The sequence below is a fragment of the Oryx dammah genome, unplaced genomic scaffold, assembly GCF_014754425.2.
Source record: "Oryx dammah isolate SB20612 unplaced genomic scaffold, SCBI_Odam_1.1 HiC_scaffold_9, whole genome shotgun sequence".
Classification (NCBI taxonomy): Eukaryota; Metazoa; Chordata; class Mammalia; order Artiodactyla; family Bovidae; genus Oryx; species Oryx dammah.
In genome coordinates, this window is record NW_024070193.1 from 32,129,264 (window position 1) to 32,144,073 (window position 14,810).

The 14,810-nt window shown below is 44.9% G+C and overlaps 1 protein-coding gene across 3 annotated transcripts in view; it reads right to left on the reverse strand.

The window, feature by feature from the left end:
- The window catches only part of PDZRN3 (PDZ domain containing ring finger 3), a 271,041-nt gene that overhangs the window by 201,632 nt on the left and 54,599 nt on the right, over nucleotides 1-14,810 (reverse strand). Inside the window, exon 1 of one of the 3 annotated variants that reach the window (XM_040246383.1) lies at nucleotides 7,692-9,873. The exons of 1 other annotated variant lie outside the window; for it this stretch is intronic. The gene's annotated coding sequence lies outside the window, so the exon portion shown is untranslated. Of the gene's footprint in view, nucleotides 1-7,549; nucleotides 9,874-14,810 lie in introns of those variants that run through there. One more of the 3 variants, XM_040246382.1, reaches the window with a different exon arrangement.

The following is a 14,810-nucleotide window of genomic DNA, read 5'->3' on the forward strand; positions in this document are numbered from 1 at the left end:
CTGTATATAACACATGGGACAAAAAATGGGAAACTACTTAAACATATCCATTCAAAGGCATATCAGACACATTTTGCTCCATATCTGGAAATACTCAACCTACTCATTCAAAAGTGCTTCAACAAACCTTTATAAACTCTGCCAATTTTGTCTGGCCCCTTTCTCGTCATCCTGAGATGATGGCATAGGTTTTGGCAGATTGACCTCTCTGGTGGAACCACAGGGGTCCATAAGATTAATTCCCTGATTAACCATAAGATTAATTCCACAGAGAAAGAAATGTTGGAACAGGGATATTTCAGGTTAGTACTGCCAGGACTGAGCCTCACTCATGGGCAGGATCGCTGCATTATCAGGATTCAGATCCTTTAATACAGAAAGCCTCCTGGCTCCTGAGACAGTCAGCAAACATCGTGGTTCACGTGCATCAAGTGGGTTGGGCATTTCTGGACCCTGAAATCTATTTGCTACACCTACATGAAGCTTGGGCTTCCCAGGTGACTCAGTGGTAAAGAATCCATCTGCCCAGGTAGGAGACGTGGGTTTGATCCCTGGGTCAGGAAGATCCCCTGCAGGAGGAAATGGCAACCCACTCCAATATTCTCGCCTGGGAAATCCCATGGATAGAGGAGCCTGGTGGGGTCGCAAAAGAGTCAGACAGGACTGAGCGACTAAACAATAACAACAAGAACATGAGGCTTATCAGAGAGAAACTGGATGAAGAAAGAGAGGGAAGGGGAGGAGGACAAGCAATCATGTCAACAGTTCATAAACCATTTGAAAAATAAGTGCACTTGTTGATCAGCAGAACACAACCAAATAAAGGGACCTAGGAAATAAACTTTATGCAATTTTCCTACCTTTGGGTAGAAACTCTTTACTTACCCCTGATCATCTGGATACTTGAATAAAATACATGTTTTGTCTGTGATCTGACTGATCTGAGAGCAGGACAATGTTTAGTTTTGACATCTGCTCAGCTACTCGTGCAGAGCTGTTTGAAAAGAAGTGGCAAATGTTCGGAAAGCTTTCTGCCTTTCAACTATCAGGGCCCACCCCCACTTAGACAAGACCTTGCACCCTCTGCCTGCTTCAGAACTGCTGTGTCCAGGGCAAGCTGCTGTCCTTCTGGCCACTGACCAGGATGGAGTGGGTGTCCCCGCTCTGGGACTCAGCATTCCCAGAAGGAGAGGCTGTGGCACACACCGGGGGGCAAGAGCTCCCAGGACTACAGGTGCTGTTTCTATTCACTAATGGAGACTCCACCAAGAGTGCTCTAAACACATGGGTGTTGACCATGGAAGATTCCTTTCTCAGCGTCTGCCTCGGCTAATCCATTCAGTTGCTAGGATGCCAGCATTTTTGAAGGAACGTCGAAATGAGCTAGCGCTGAAAAAATACGGCTGTCCACCTGATGGGCAGGGGGAAGGATGCAGGGGTCAGTCTTTACGAGCAGATCCTCGCCCACCACGGATGAGGCTCATGTTTGGGAAAGGCCAGCCTGAACTCATCAAGTCCAGCGTCTCCACTCCTGGAAAAGCAAACTTTTTGAAAAAGTTCTCTTTCCTCATTCCTTGGTATGATTTTAAACAAATAATCACAACTTGATACAGTGAATATCTCGAAGCAACCCAAATTATCTTCTCTCTTGGAAAAGCTCTGTTTTTTTCTTCATTAGGAATTCATCTAAGCGCGCTGGACTTCAGGCAGATATATTCCACCCGCCAAACTCCACTGCCAACATCCTCTGGGAGATTTATAAACTTTGGTCACAGAATATCTTCTGATCTGAGTCAATTTGTAATCTCCAAAACAGCACAGAAAAGCCTGAGTCCTTTTGAGTCACACATTCACAGGGATAAACAGACTGACATCCCCACTGCCGTTCTTAGCGCTGTAACTGCACATGGGAGGAGCTGACACTTAATAAATTAATGTCCAACATCTAAAAACTAGCAATGAGAACTTCATTACAATTATCAGGGTGAAGCTAATAAAAGAAATCTAATAGGTGATGTAATGTGGAGTGCATGTGAACACAGGACACCCTGTTACGTGAAGACCATGGGATGAAATTCTTCTGAAACACTGACCCAAAAAACCCCTGATGTTAGGAGGTGTTTCATTAGGTTGAAATTAGACATGGTTTCCAGAGTTTCTTTGAAAAAATAAACAAAAAGGCTCCATTCCTTGTAAAGTACAGACAAAATATGTCATTACTCAGACCTCGATTTGCTTTTGGAGAGCCATGTAACCCAAGCATCCTCCAGCCCCATGAACCCCTGATCACCACGGTCAGCCTCGTCTGAGGCATGCCATGTCCCTTCTTCCGCCTTGGTTCAGTGCAAGAGCATCTAAAATTTACAGAACTGGGGGCATCCTGGATACACATGGGTATTCCCCCCCAAATCAGAGCTCGGACAGACAGACTGAACAGGTTTTTGTACTGTCTTTACTTTCGTTCACTTTTTAATTTCTAAAGAATGCAAGAGAATTCTTTACCAAAGGTTCCTAGATACGTATCTCAGTTACAAGTCACCTTAAGAATGAACTGTATGTTCTCAACATTTCCAAATCAGCTTGACCCGTTTTTCTATAAATGGAAAACACATTTTCAGGCTTTAGGGTGATCCCTGCTTATCCATGGGCTGCAATGTGCCAAATTATATTTCCATTTTTTTTAAAATGGTGGATGAATTGGACAAATCAAAAGAAGTGTTGAGAAAGCTGAGCAGATTTGTAGAGAGAAGACGCCTCTTATAATCACATTTACACAGACTGAAGCCCTGTATTTAAAAAAGTTATCTGTTTTTTGCATTTGACTGTGTTAACAATTTGGAATCTGAGATTGAACATTTGAGGCTACCATTTTCTGTGACATCATACATAAGCCAAGGACCACTTGCCTACTGGGGATTTTCTGTAGATTTTCTATGATAGATAAGAGATGTTTAAGTGCCTGAGTTTTCCACCAACTTACGGGAGAGTGGAACAGTCTTGACAAAGATCATTTGGTCCCCAAGGGCAAAAATATTCAACTGTCATTATAAAAAGGTTTGCCAACTCCTGTTGTAAATGTCACTCAACTCTTTCGATACTCTACTTTCAATACCCTTCTGCCTTTTGCCTGCCTCCCATCCTCAGGTCCTGAGCCAGGCCTTCTAGAACCAAACCTATATAACTCTACATACAAGATGGCAAAGCCACGGCTTGACAAGCCCAGCTGAATGACCTAGAGCTGCAGACTTTGGGCTGTCACCTTAAGTCCCCAAAATTCTTGTTTCCCACCTGGAAAAAGCTTTTCATAATTGTAAAACCCACTGTATGCCTTGCAGGGCTCTTCAGACGTTAGCTGCTGTCTCCCCAGAGGACACCAGTTCATACGACAGGCCCACCTTTTACTTAAGCGTCTGGTCTTCTCTCACCAGCAGCCCCAGGACCTTGATCCAGGGAGTGTCACAGGGAGCCAGGATCCCAACCCCGGGCCCATCCGAATTTCCTCAGTTCTCCCAGCACCTGTAGCCAACTTCTTTTTTCAAAGCTTGAACCCGTGGCTAAGGTCTCCTCTCTCCCCAGCTCCTCCTCTGGTGGAGCAAAAGGAATCTGGAGTTTTCGCCCGATCTAAATGGTGCCCTACGTCCACTGGGTTATCCAGTCCTTCCCAGAGCTGACCAGGCCTCATGCCACTCAGGACCTTTCCTTCTTGTCAAAACCACCACCCCCTTCCGCACTGTGACCAGCAGTGAGCCTCATCATTAAGCACGTGGGCTCTAGCATGAGAGAAGCATGCCCTGGAAGCCCAGCGCTAATACAGCTGTGTGGCGCTGGCCTAATTTAACCTGCGCACTCTACTCTTTTCAGTGGGAAGATTATGGTTATTGTGAGGCTGAAGTGAGAGCACGTCAGCAGAGCTCCAGGCCTGCTGCCTGGTACACAGCGGGTGCTGGATAAGTGTTAGGATGCTGCTCTTTGCCTTTTGTAATTCTCCTCATCACTATTACCACCACTCCCAATCGCTACATTGACAGTCAGTATCGAAATTATCTAAGTAGAACATTGTTCACGTTCAACTATACAATGCTCCATGAGCTGTGTGTTCTCTGGGGCTATAAGGAAGTATCACATCCTCCAAGATTAACAGAGGTGGAAAAGTAAAAGTGAAAGTTAACCATCTCTGACTCTGCAACCCCAAGGACTGTAGCCCACCAGGCTCCCTCTGTCCATGAAATTCTCCAGGCAAGGATACTGGAGTGGGTTGCCATTCCCTTCTCCAGGGGACCAATCAAACCCAGGTCTCCTGCATTGCAAGCAGATTCTTTATTGTCTGAGCCACTAGGGAATAAGCCTATGCTTCCTCATCTGAAAAGCAGAAGAGTTGGATGAACTGACAGATAATGTTTCTGAATGTTGTCTCTAAGAATAAGGTGAATAAACCTGCATGCTGATTTCAACCTCCACAGCATCCTGTGAAGACGTGGCCAAACTGACAGGCTTCCAAACTGGCACTGTTTGTTGAAAACGATGTTTTCAGTGAAAAGCACTCCTGTTCTCCTGAACATCCAGCTTGGTCTTTGATATTCAACACATTTCCTGAAGCTTATTCTGTGAGATAAGGATTTTTATGCCAAAGAAATGAATGACATCTGGGAAAAGTAAAAATAAACTCGATACCTTCTCTCGACTTCAGAAAAGTCAAACATTTGAAAGTCTAAACGTTCCAAGTATTAACATAATTAGGGGAAAAAACAAGGTAATGCAAACTTGAAATTCCCAGAGATCGCAGGATGACTGACAAGTTTGCGTTCTGTTTCTATTTTCTATTGCAAGAGAGAGACAAGATGGGTTTGATTTGCAGTCAGTGTTCCTCGAACCAACTTCCTTTCCTACTTTGCACAAAATGACATATCTTCCAGTACAAGGAATACAGAAAACCTCAGCTGGTAAACAGGCGTGCTCACTTAGCACATTTGGATTAAAAGGCTATTTGAAAATCGTATTGTCAGAGTCACATGACCTGTGAGCACAACACTCCTCTCATAAAAGAGAAAATACTGATGGAGGAGCTGTCATCACGAACTCCCAGGAGGATAACCTGACCTGATGGTGGGAACCTTCCACCAGAACTATTGCTCTGTTCCAATTTTGTCAAATGTTCATAATCAGAGAGCAACAGACACATCCATGAAGGGGGCGTCTGGGAGGATGGACCTGGAATGGCAGTGACCACTTACTGTCTGCTCACTTCTTTCTCACCTTTTCTTTGACAGACAGGCCATGTTTTAGTCACCCCCAGAGAAAAGTGACTAGATCCCAACTGGTCCCAGCATATCAGGACATTTCAGGTCCCATAACTGGGTTAGCAGTGTGACCTCCTTGTGTCCAGCAAGACTATAAAGATACAGTCTCTTCTAGGGCTTCCAGGAAAGCATCTTTTACACTAAGACAGAGAGACAAGGAGACTACCTCTTGCTGCTATCTCTGGAGGCTGTCATGCCATGTCATCTAGATATGATGCCAGGATCTTTCAGTTCAGTTGCTCAGTTGTGTCCGACTCTTTGTGACCCCATGAATCGCAGCACGCCAGGCCTCCCTATCCATCACCAACTCCCAGAGTTCACGCAAACTCACGTCCATCGAGTCAATGATGCCATCCAGCCATCTCATCCTCTGTCGTCCCCTTCTCCTCCTGCCCCCAATCCCTCCCAGCATCAGAGTCTTTGCCAATGAGTCAACTCTTCACATGAGGTGGCCAAAGTACTGGAGTTTCAGCTTTAGCATCAGTCCTTCCAAAGAACACCCAGGACTAATCTCCTTTAGGATGGACTGGTTGGATCTCCTTGCAGTCCAAGGGACTCTCAAGAGTCTTCTCCAACACCACAGTTCAAAAACATCAACTCTTCGGTGCTCAGCTTTCTTCACAGTCCAACTCTCACATCCATACATGACCACAAGAAAAATCATAGCCTTGACAAGTCGGACCTTTGTTGGCAAAGTAATGTCTCTCTTTTTGAATATGCTATCTAGGTTGGTCATAACTTTCCTTCCAAGGAGTAAGCGTCTTTTAATTTCATGGCTGCAGTCACCATCTGCAGTGATTTTGGAGCCCCCAAAAATAAAGTCTGACACTGTTTCCACTGTTTCCCCATCTATTTCCCATGAAGTGATGGGACCAGATGCCATGATCTTAGTTTTCTGAATGTTGAGCTTTAAGCCAACTTTTTCACTTTCCTCTTTCCCTTTCATCTTTAGACCACCAAGAGACCAAGTGAACATGCTAAGGACAGCCAAGAAGAACCTGGGTCCCTGACAAGATCACTGAGCTCCTCAACTCACTGACTTGGAGAATCACCCAGTCCTTATAGCTAAGATAACATGTTTAAACTGTTTTGATTTCAAAGTTCTGCCACCTATAGTAGAAAATATCTCAAGCAATTGAATTGGACCAGTGGAAAAATCTGAAAGTCTAGACCTTCATTAGCTATACATTCTTCAGTGGTCATCCAGAACTGTATGGCTCTGCCTCACCCAAATGGCCAGATGTGAAAGGAACATGTTTTAAGAATCAAGAAGGAGCTTTTTATTGCTGACCTGGACACTTCCACATCATGCATTCTAAATGACATGTGGATATGCTAGGAGTCAAAAAACAATGAGCAACTATACACTTGGTAAAAAAAAAAAAAAAAGGCCAGTTACGATTATTTTTAGAAATAAAAGTTCAAGATCATGGCCTATGTTTCCAAAGTTGAAAAATTCCTCAGGTGTTTAAAGTCAAATATGATGATTAACAGATTTTTATCAATTCTACTTAAGTAGAACCAGCAGTGAAACATCTAATTCAAAGTCTGCTGTATTTTTAAAAAATTTAAAAAATCCCCCAAAGCAAATCTTATTTATCTACCAGACAATATTTGGAAAACCACACAGATTCAAGTATACAGCTCTTTCATTTGTGGACATGTATTTTCATAACAATGTTCACACCTCAAACCAACCTTCCCTTTGGTGTGCTTTCTGCCTCTGCGTATAAACATTCAATGAACAGCTTAGCCTTTAAAACCTCTTACTATACCCTCCTTGCTTAAATATTAACAAAGGGTCTCAAAAGGGTCAGGACCTGCATGAGGGCAACAAAGATGGAGGCTAGACGTTAAGGGAGTACAGGTTCTTATGGTGGAGACAGACTAACAATACAATTAAATAATGAATACTAACAACAAGCTAATATAAAGAAGATTAAAGCTCGCGACTAACGCTAATAAGGGAATAAGAGGCAAAAGGAAACCGAGAGCAGGGAAAGAGTAGTTTTACCTCAACGAGAATGAAACAAGGCCCCTTTAACAGGGAGCATACAAGCTGAGGTCTTAGGGCCAAGAAGAAACCCACCAAGGGAAGAGCCACGTGAAGCCAGGCATCAAAGCGAAATGCATGCTGGTCCTGAAGCCACAACCCTCAGTGATCTCATCTATAAAACAGTACAGATCATCAAAAACTTGCTTATCAAAAAAAAAAGTCCTCTTCTTTTTAAATTCAAGGTTAAAGGCCCTACCAGTAATAAATGTCCTTAATTATCAATCTTCCCTTGGAAAAGCATGAGGCTGTAGTTGCTCTAAAAATATACACCTATTGCTTGCTTGGGTTTCATTCTGCATCTCTGAAGCAGTAAATTAAAACCAGTTTTGACTAGTTACATTTTATGGCCTTGGAGATTCCTGGGGATCCACGAGGCTCTCGCCAGGCAGAACTGAGAACAACTCTCCTACAGAATTTTAGTAAATGCACGTCATTACTATAATGACCAACACAATGACACTGCAAAACTACAGTGTCACAGTCACCCAAATTAGAAAGAGCCCTGAGTGGCTGGTGGAGGATCCCTGGGCAACCCATTTGATATGGTAACACGTGGCAGCAGAGGCAGCTAGGAATTTGCTGGCTGACGACCAAACCCTATTTGCGGCATACTCTTTTTACAGCCCTACCTCCTAATGCACGGTTATTTGCCACACGATTATGTAAAAATTAAATAATCAGCCACAGTGCTAAGAGAAAGTAAAATCCTGTGATTAAAACGAGTGACAAAGCTATTAATGAGCGCAGGGCATTATGTTACAACCGTTTTTGTTTGATTAGGGTAAACCAGATGTGCAGTTTTTAAAAGAGATCCACACTGCAATGAGGCACATGTGTGTATGCGAAGTCGCTTCAGCTGTGTCTGACTCTTTGTGACCCCATGGACTGCAGTGCTCCAGGCTCCTCTGTCCATGGAATTCTCCAGGCAGGAATACTGGAGCAGGTTGTCATTTCTTACTCCAGGGGACAGATCACGGCAATTAGAGAGCATGGCTGAAATTCCTGTTCAGCCTTGGAGGATCCTTGAGGATGGAGGTACCATTATTCTCCTTTCCAGATGGAAAACTGATGTCCTAAGGAGTAAATGGACTTGCCCAAGGTATGTGCTGCCTCTAAAATTTGAATCAAGTTCATCTGATCCCAAACCACATGTTCTTTTTCTTCCTCACAAGGCCTCACCTGGTGAATTGTGTTCCAGTCTTCTTTATTCCTTGATGACTTAGGAGTCCTAAGATTTTCCTTCAGGTCCTTCATAGGAAGGGCTCAAGATGAACACAAGCAATCTGGAGACTGTTATATGAAATGAAGACTGAGTTTCTCTCCAAACAGCCTCCGGGGAACCTCAGCGCAAGCAGGTTACCAAGCCTCCATAAGGGGGAGCAGAGGGCACCTCATCCTTGCACGATCGGGCACATTCTGCCTCCTAGATGCCCTATTTTTCCAAGTCTCTAGGCCTCTACACTGACACCTCCCATTGCTGGAAAGGTCCTTCTCTGTCCTACTCTCTACCAAGGCTGCTCTATCCTCAGAAGAGCCCTCTGAGAAGTTCCTCCACCCCCTGTACCTCCAGACACAGGCACAGACTCCACCCGGCAATACCCTCAGGGCACGGTGGCAGAGTGCATCCCAGTGGCCTTCCTCACTGGACGGGGACACCTCCAAGAAGGACCTGAATTTATCTTTGTGTTTCCTGCCCAGTACAGAGGACAGCGCCTTCAAGCATCAACTTCAAAGAGATACTCATTGAGCCAAGCCAGGTGCCGGGCTGGAGGTAGCAGTGGTGGAGATTAGGGACTCTCAGGAGGTTGAGAGGAGGGTTTCTGCGTGACCTAACATCTACTCTTTGTGTCACCTTACCTGTCCCTTAAATACTGTGCCTTGATTTCCCTATCTGTACATGGGGACCACGGTCCTGCTCAGCCCACACAAACCTGCAGGAAGAATGACAGGCAAAGGAAGCCGGGAGTCACTGACACCAAGAGGCTGAGAACACTATGGATGCTATATTAACCTTCCATCCCTTTTTTGTACCCCCCTACCCTGCTTCATTTATTTCCAGGGATTAAATCCAGCTGACACATGATATAGTTGGCTTTGCTTCTTGCCAGGATGTAAGCCCTGGCAAGATCTTGAGGAGGTAAGCCCCAGGATCCTTACATCTTACTAGGATGTAAGCCCCGGAAGAGAGGACTCTTGTTTTCTTCTCTGCTGGATAGTGGCTCTGAGGACAGTAACTGCAGGCAGAAGGCCTCAAGTGCTTCTTGAATGAATGAATGAGCAAATGAGCAAGTGAATGAACAGCTAAACAAACACTGCCTGACCAACTCACAGAGCATAAACCATCCAGAAGAAACACGGAACATTAACAAAACGGGGACTTGATGTTTTTATGGCCATAATTACAAGGATATTTCCTTTTGTGTGTGGATTTCCCAGGTGGCACTGGTGGTAAAGAACCCACCTGCCAATGCAGGAGACAATAAGAGACGCAGGTTCGATCCCTGGGTGGGGGAAGATCCCCTGGAGGAGGACACGGCAATCCACTCCAGTTTTCTTGCCTGGAGAATCCCACAGACAGAGGAGCCTGGTGGACAATGGTCTATAGGGTCGCAAAGAGTTCGACACAGCTGAAGAGACTTTGCATGTACGCACACACAGAGTAAAGGCTGCACGCGTATTCAATTCTTAGAAAAGACTGATGGCTGATTTCATGCTAGGTGGCACAGGAGTCCTCACATTTGTACCTAACCTGTCCCCAGACTCTCTGTAATATAATGAATGCTGAGTGAACCCACATGCTCATGGCCCACAGACCTCTGCTTTAACAAAACCCTCTGGAAAAGGAAAAGTCCTCTGTAAGGAAATCTATCACTCCAGCTGCCTAGATTCAGGTTTCCTCAAAGGCCAGTCTGTGACTGACCAGAGGCTCCCTATCCAAAAGGAAGCATTGGTGGAGGCCGGAAGGAGGCCCCATCCATCCGAGGGGTAACGGTATCAAGTTCCACTAGCACCAAGACTGGAGGAGGAGGAAGAAGAAGTAGAGAGGATGAAAGTGCCCGGGGAAAAAAGACCTCAAGCGCCAAAATCCCTCTCTGGACTCAGACCTTCCAAGATGTTCCTAAAAACTCTCTTAAGGTGCCTTCTTTGTTCTCGCCCTTAACATCTTACAAATGCATTCGCCTTTGATTTTTTTTTTTTCTTTTTCAGATCTACCTGGCTGGCTGTGGATGGTAAGAAAGGTTATGCAGAAGACCAAGATAAGGGTCCTGATCTTTATCATAGTCACCACTTCAACTTGCATGAAAACTCTAAATTGAGAAGCATCACTTATTCCATCCCAGATATGGACTGAGGTTTCTAAGATTCCATTTTCTCAAAGGAAGATTTTCTCAAAGGAAGATTCCACCTTCCTCCAAACGAAAGGAAGACATGAAAACATAACAACTTATATACCCACAATCCCAGCTCTCTTGCCAAGTTTCTATATACGTCATGTATAAATGCTCCAGGGTGCTTTTACTTTTCCACTCTCTAAAAGGTCTTTGTATTCCTTTCTTCTCAATACCCAGTGGTGAGAAAAGTGATTTATCACCTGCCACGGTAGCTACTCGGTATTCCCACCATAAATCGTGCCTCTCTGACAAAACCCTTATCTTCAAAAACAGATAGCATCAACCATTACTACTTTGTATGTCGATATCCCTTTTATTTAAGAACAACTCTGTTTTCCTTATAAATCCTTAAACATATTAGTAGAAGACTCATTCAGAGTAGATGCCTTCAGTGACGGGCAATCCAGCCCAAGCCTCACGCTCACTTCTAAGAAAAGGCGAAATCCATAAGCAAACACATGCTGCAGGGGCTGTGACGAAGGACATTTTTCAAAGACCAGTGCCACTGGGTTGAAGTCAGCTTTGCATACCTTTTCAATCAAAGCCACAGCTGCCCCAGCAAGAAGGGTCAGAGAACTCGATCTCCACAAGCAGGTGGTCCTTGCTCCATCAACAGACTCGGCCCCCAGAGTTCATCCCTTAGTCGGCTGCTCAGAACCCAGGGAGCAGAGGCAGCTCTGTGAAAGCTGAGAGGGACACACATGCTTCCAGAAAAGACAGGGATGACCCATTCCCTTGAACACATGTGGGCATCTGCCTGACACAGGGCAGGATGGAGACTGGAATAGGGGCTTAGTTGGAATTGGAGAAAATGTGCCAGGTAATTTGGTACCTGCGTGAGCCAGGGACAGCGGGGTGGTTTTCGGAAAATTCATCAGCTTTGTGTCAACAGAATTTTGACTCATACCAAAAAAAGATCTCAAGATTCGCTTCATTGAGCATCTGCCTTTCACAGAGAGGCGAGCTGGAGTGCTTAGCAAGGAGTCAGGTCTCCGAGGGCAGTCTCTCTTTTCAAACCCGATAATCAAGACAATAAAAAACAAACATCCGACCTGTTTGCTCATGGCTGTGTGTTTTCTAGCTTTTGATCAATTTCATGGGTGGTCACGTGGATTGTCTTCTGTATCTCTTATTCCTCTTTCAAAGATTTTAATCAGTTCTTCCCAAAGATCAAAGTCCACTTGGTCAAAATGGGAGTTTTGCTAACTCCTAACACATTGGGTGGAAATCCAATGCTATGTTTTATTCTAGGGGATTCCGGCTGATTAGAGAAAGAAAAGAAGTCCCAGATCAATTCATCACAAAGTTTAGAAATATTACGAGCTTTCCTCTGTTCCTCAGATGCATTCTTTCAGGGATCCCCGGACCTCACACGGATGGCAGAGAATCAAGCTCTCTCCTCATCTCTGTGTGAACCCCCCATAAATCACAATGTACATTCCATCTGTCATAGTACATAGGACAGCACTAAGGACTGCTGGTTGTGCCCCAGTTACAGGCACATGGAGTCACTGCGAGCAGGGACACAGAAGTACAAAAAGGAGACATTTAATAATCAATCCAAGAGGGGCCTGGCAAAGAGGGAGTGGCATGATTTTGCAAAAGCCTTCTTCCCACACTTTCCGATTAAAAGATGTCAATTCCTTCCTGCACTTGAGAAAGCACCACATATATTTTGCTTGGATTTCAAGAGTTTGGGACTTCCTTGATGGCTCAAATGGTAAAAGCATCTGCCTACAATGTGGGAGACCCAGGTTCGATCCCTGGGTCGGGAAGATCCCCTGGAGAACGAAATGGCAACCCACTCCAGTATTCTTGCCTGGAAAATCCCATGGATGGAGGAGCCTGGTAGGCTCCAGTTCATGGGGTCGCAAAGAGTTAGATGACTGAGTGACTTCATTTTTCAAGAGTTTAAGGAGACACATGGAAAAACTGTAGTTTTGAAAAGACTAGAGCTTTTATGATGGAGACTCTGGATAAACCAAGTAAATGCCACAAGCTCATCAGCAAAAGAAAAGCTTTCTGCTCTTCTCTGCAGTTGCCTCCAGGACTATAGCTTATCTCCAAGTCTACAGCAAGATGTGGAGCTTGTTGATTGGTGGCTGGAAACCAGTACAAACTGGAGCTGTCCTCCTTGCCCCCAAGGTCTCTCTGAGAGCTGAAGGTGACCTTCCCCAGAAGTAGAAGGCCCCAGACCAGACAGCTAGATGGGATATCCAGGGTCCTCAGCTCCAGGGAAGGGTAGAGTATGCAGGATACAGCCCAGGATTGGTCCCTTTTATTGCAAGGTGTGAGTGAAGTCGCTCAGTCGTGTCCAACTCTTTGCGACCCCGTGGACTGTAACCTACCAGGCTCCTCCGTCCATGGGATTGCAAGGTGTAGCAAGTGATAATCTGGAATGTCGGGGCCCCAGAGCACCAGGAGGGAAAGGAAAGCCCAGACTGGTCCCTGAGATAAAATCTACCTGCAAAGCCAGATCTATAAATCAGCAGCAGTATTTTCTAGCAGAGCTGAACAAACCACAGCCTGCAAGCCAATTCTGGCCCACCACCTATTGTTTTTTTTTTTTTTTTTTTCAGTAAAGTTTCACTGGAGACTAGCCATACCCATATGCTTACATACTGTCTACGGCTGTTTAAACACTAAGATGTTGTTGTGCTGATTAGTTTCAAGGGACTGTGTGGCCCCCAAAGCTGAAAACATCTACTATCTTGCCCTTTACAGAGTGTAAACCCCTGTTCAGTGGCGAAATGTCAATGTTATGGGCCACTTTCAGTCTTCCAAATCTATACAAGCCCTCCAAAATTACCTATTATAAGGCTTTTTAAAAGGCCAAAAAACATACAGATTTACCCCTTTGACGGCCATGGGTCGTTACCACACCAGGCCTTCAAAGTAACCCATGCTGTGACATTTAAAAAAAAAAAAAAAATCAGAGCAAATACTGAAGGGTTTCCACCCCACTCAAGACAACCTATTCACCCCTGCCTTGCCACAGACACACAGTTCCAGTGGCCAGGTAGAGTGTGCAGCTGGACTCAGCACATCCTCTGGACCTGAGCAGTCACGGGAGGCAAGAAGGCCTGAAATTAAAAAGGCAAACATCCCTCACTCTAACATCACAGAGAAGTAACAGTTGTCTGCATTAAGTGAGCTGACTCTACCCCTGCCTGATATTTGACACTCAGCCTCTAAAGGAAAAGAAAAAAAATGTCCAACATTAATTACCTTCCAAGGCTAAAGGCTGTGCTCTAAGTACATTCTCAGCCCCCACTCGGAGCCTCTTGACTGCTAATCTCCTCAGCACGGAGAAAACCTGCCCCAGGGTAGAAGTGCCTTCTTGGCTAAAGCTGGATAAAGCTTCTAAAACCCAACAGGGTATGTACTTGACCATCTTAATTAGGCAGCAGGAGCCGGCGTAGCTGAGGAATCTCGGCTCAGCCTCCTTCCCTGACACTTCTCCCAAAACAGAAAGAAAAGAAACGAGTTCTGTCAAGCGAGCACACTGGCGGGACTTCCCTGGCAGTCCCAGGGTTTAGACCCCAAGCTTCCATTGCAGGGAGCATGGGTTCGATCCCTGGTCTGGGAACTAAGAGCCCATATGCCGAGTGGCCAAAACAGAAAACAAGCACACAGCCAGAAGGGACCAACCAACACGGACTCAACAGAAGAGAAAAGCAGGTGACTTTTAAACCACATTCAGGTTTCTCCTACCTGCACCTAGTTCCTCCTATCTCTGGCAGTTCAGTTCTACGCTGAACAATGGCCTCATTTACAACACAAGTCCTACTGGAGCAGCTGTCAAACACAACTGAGTTTTCTACCTCTCAACTCCCCAAAGAGCAAAGATAAGTTCTCCTTTGAAGTGTGGGACGAGAGAGCAAAGTGATGGTTTTTTAAAGAAAGGGGGGAAAAGTTAATACGTTATAATACACAGACAATCTCCAAGCTCTGAAGAATTTCATCTTTTATCACACAAACTAGTACTTCTTTAATTTACCATGATTGCTGATAAAAACAATGAACACAAACGGCATTACACTGTACTTAAAAGGAAGAACTGGG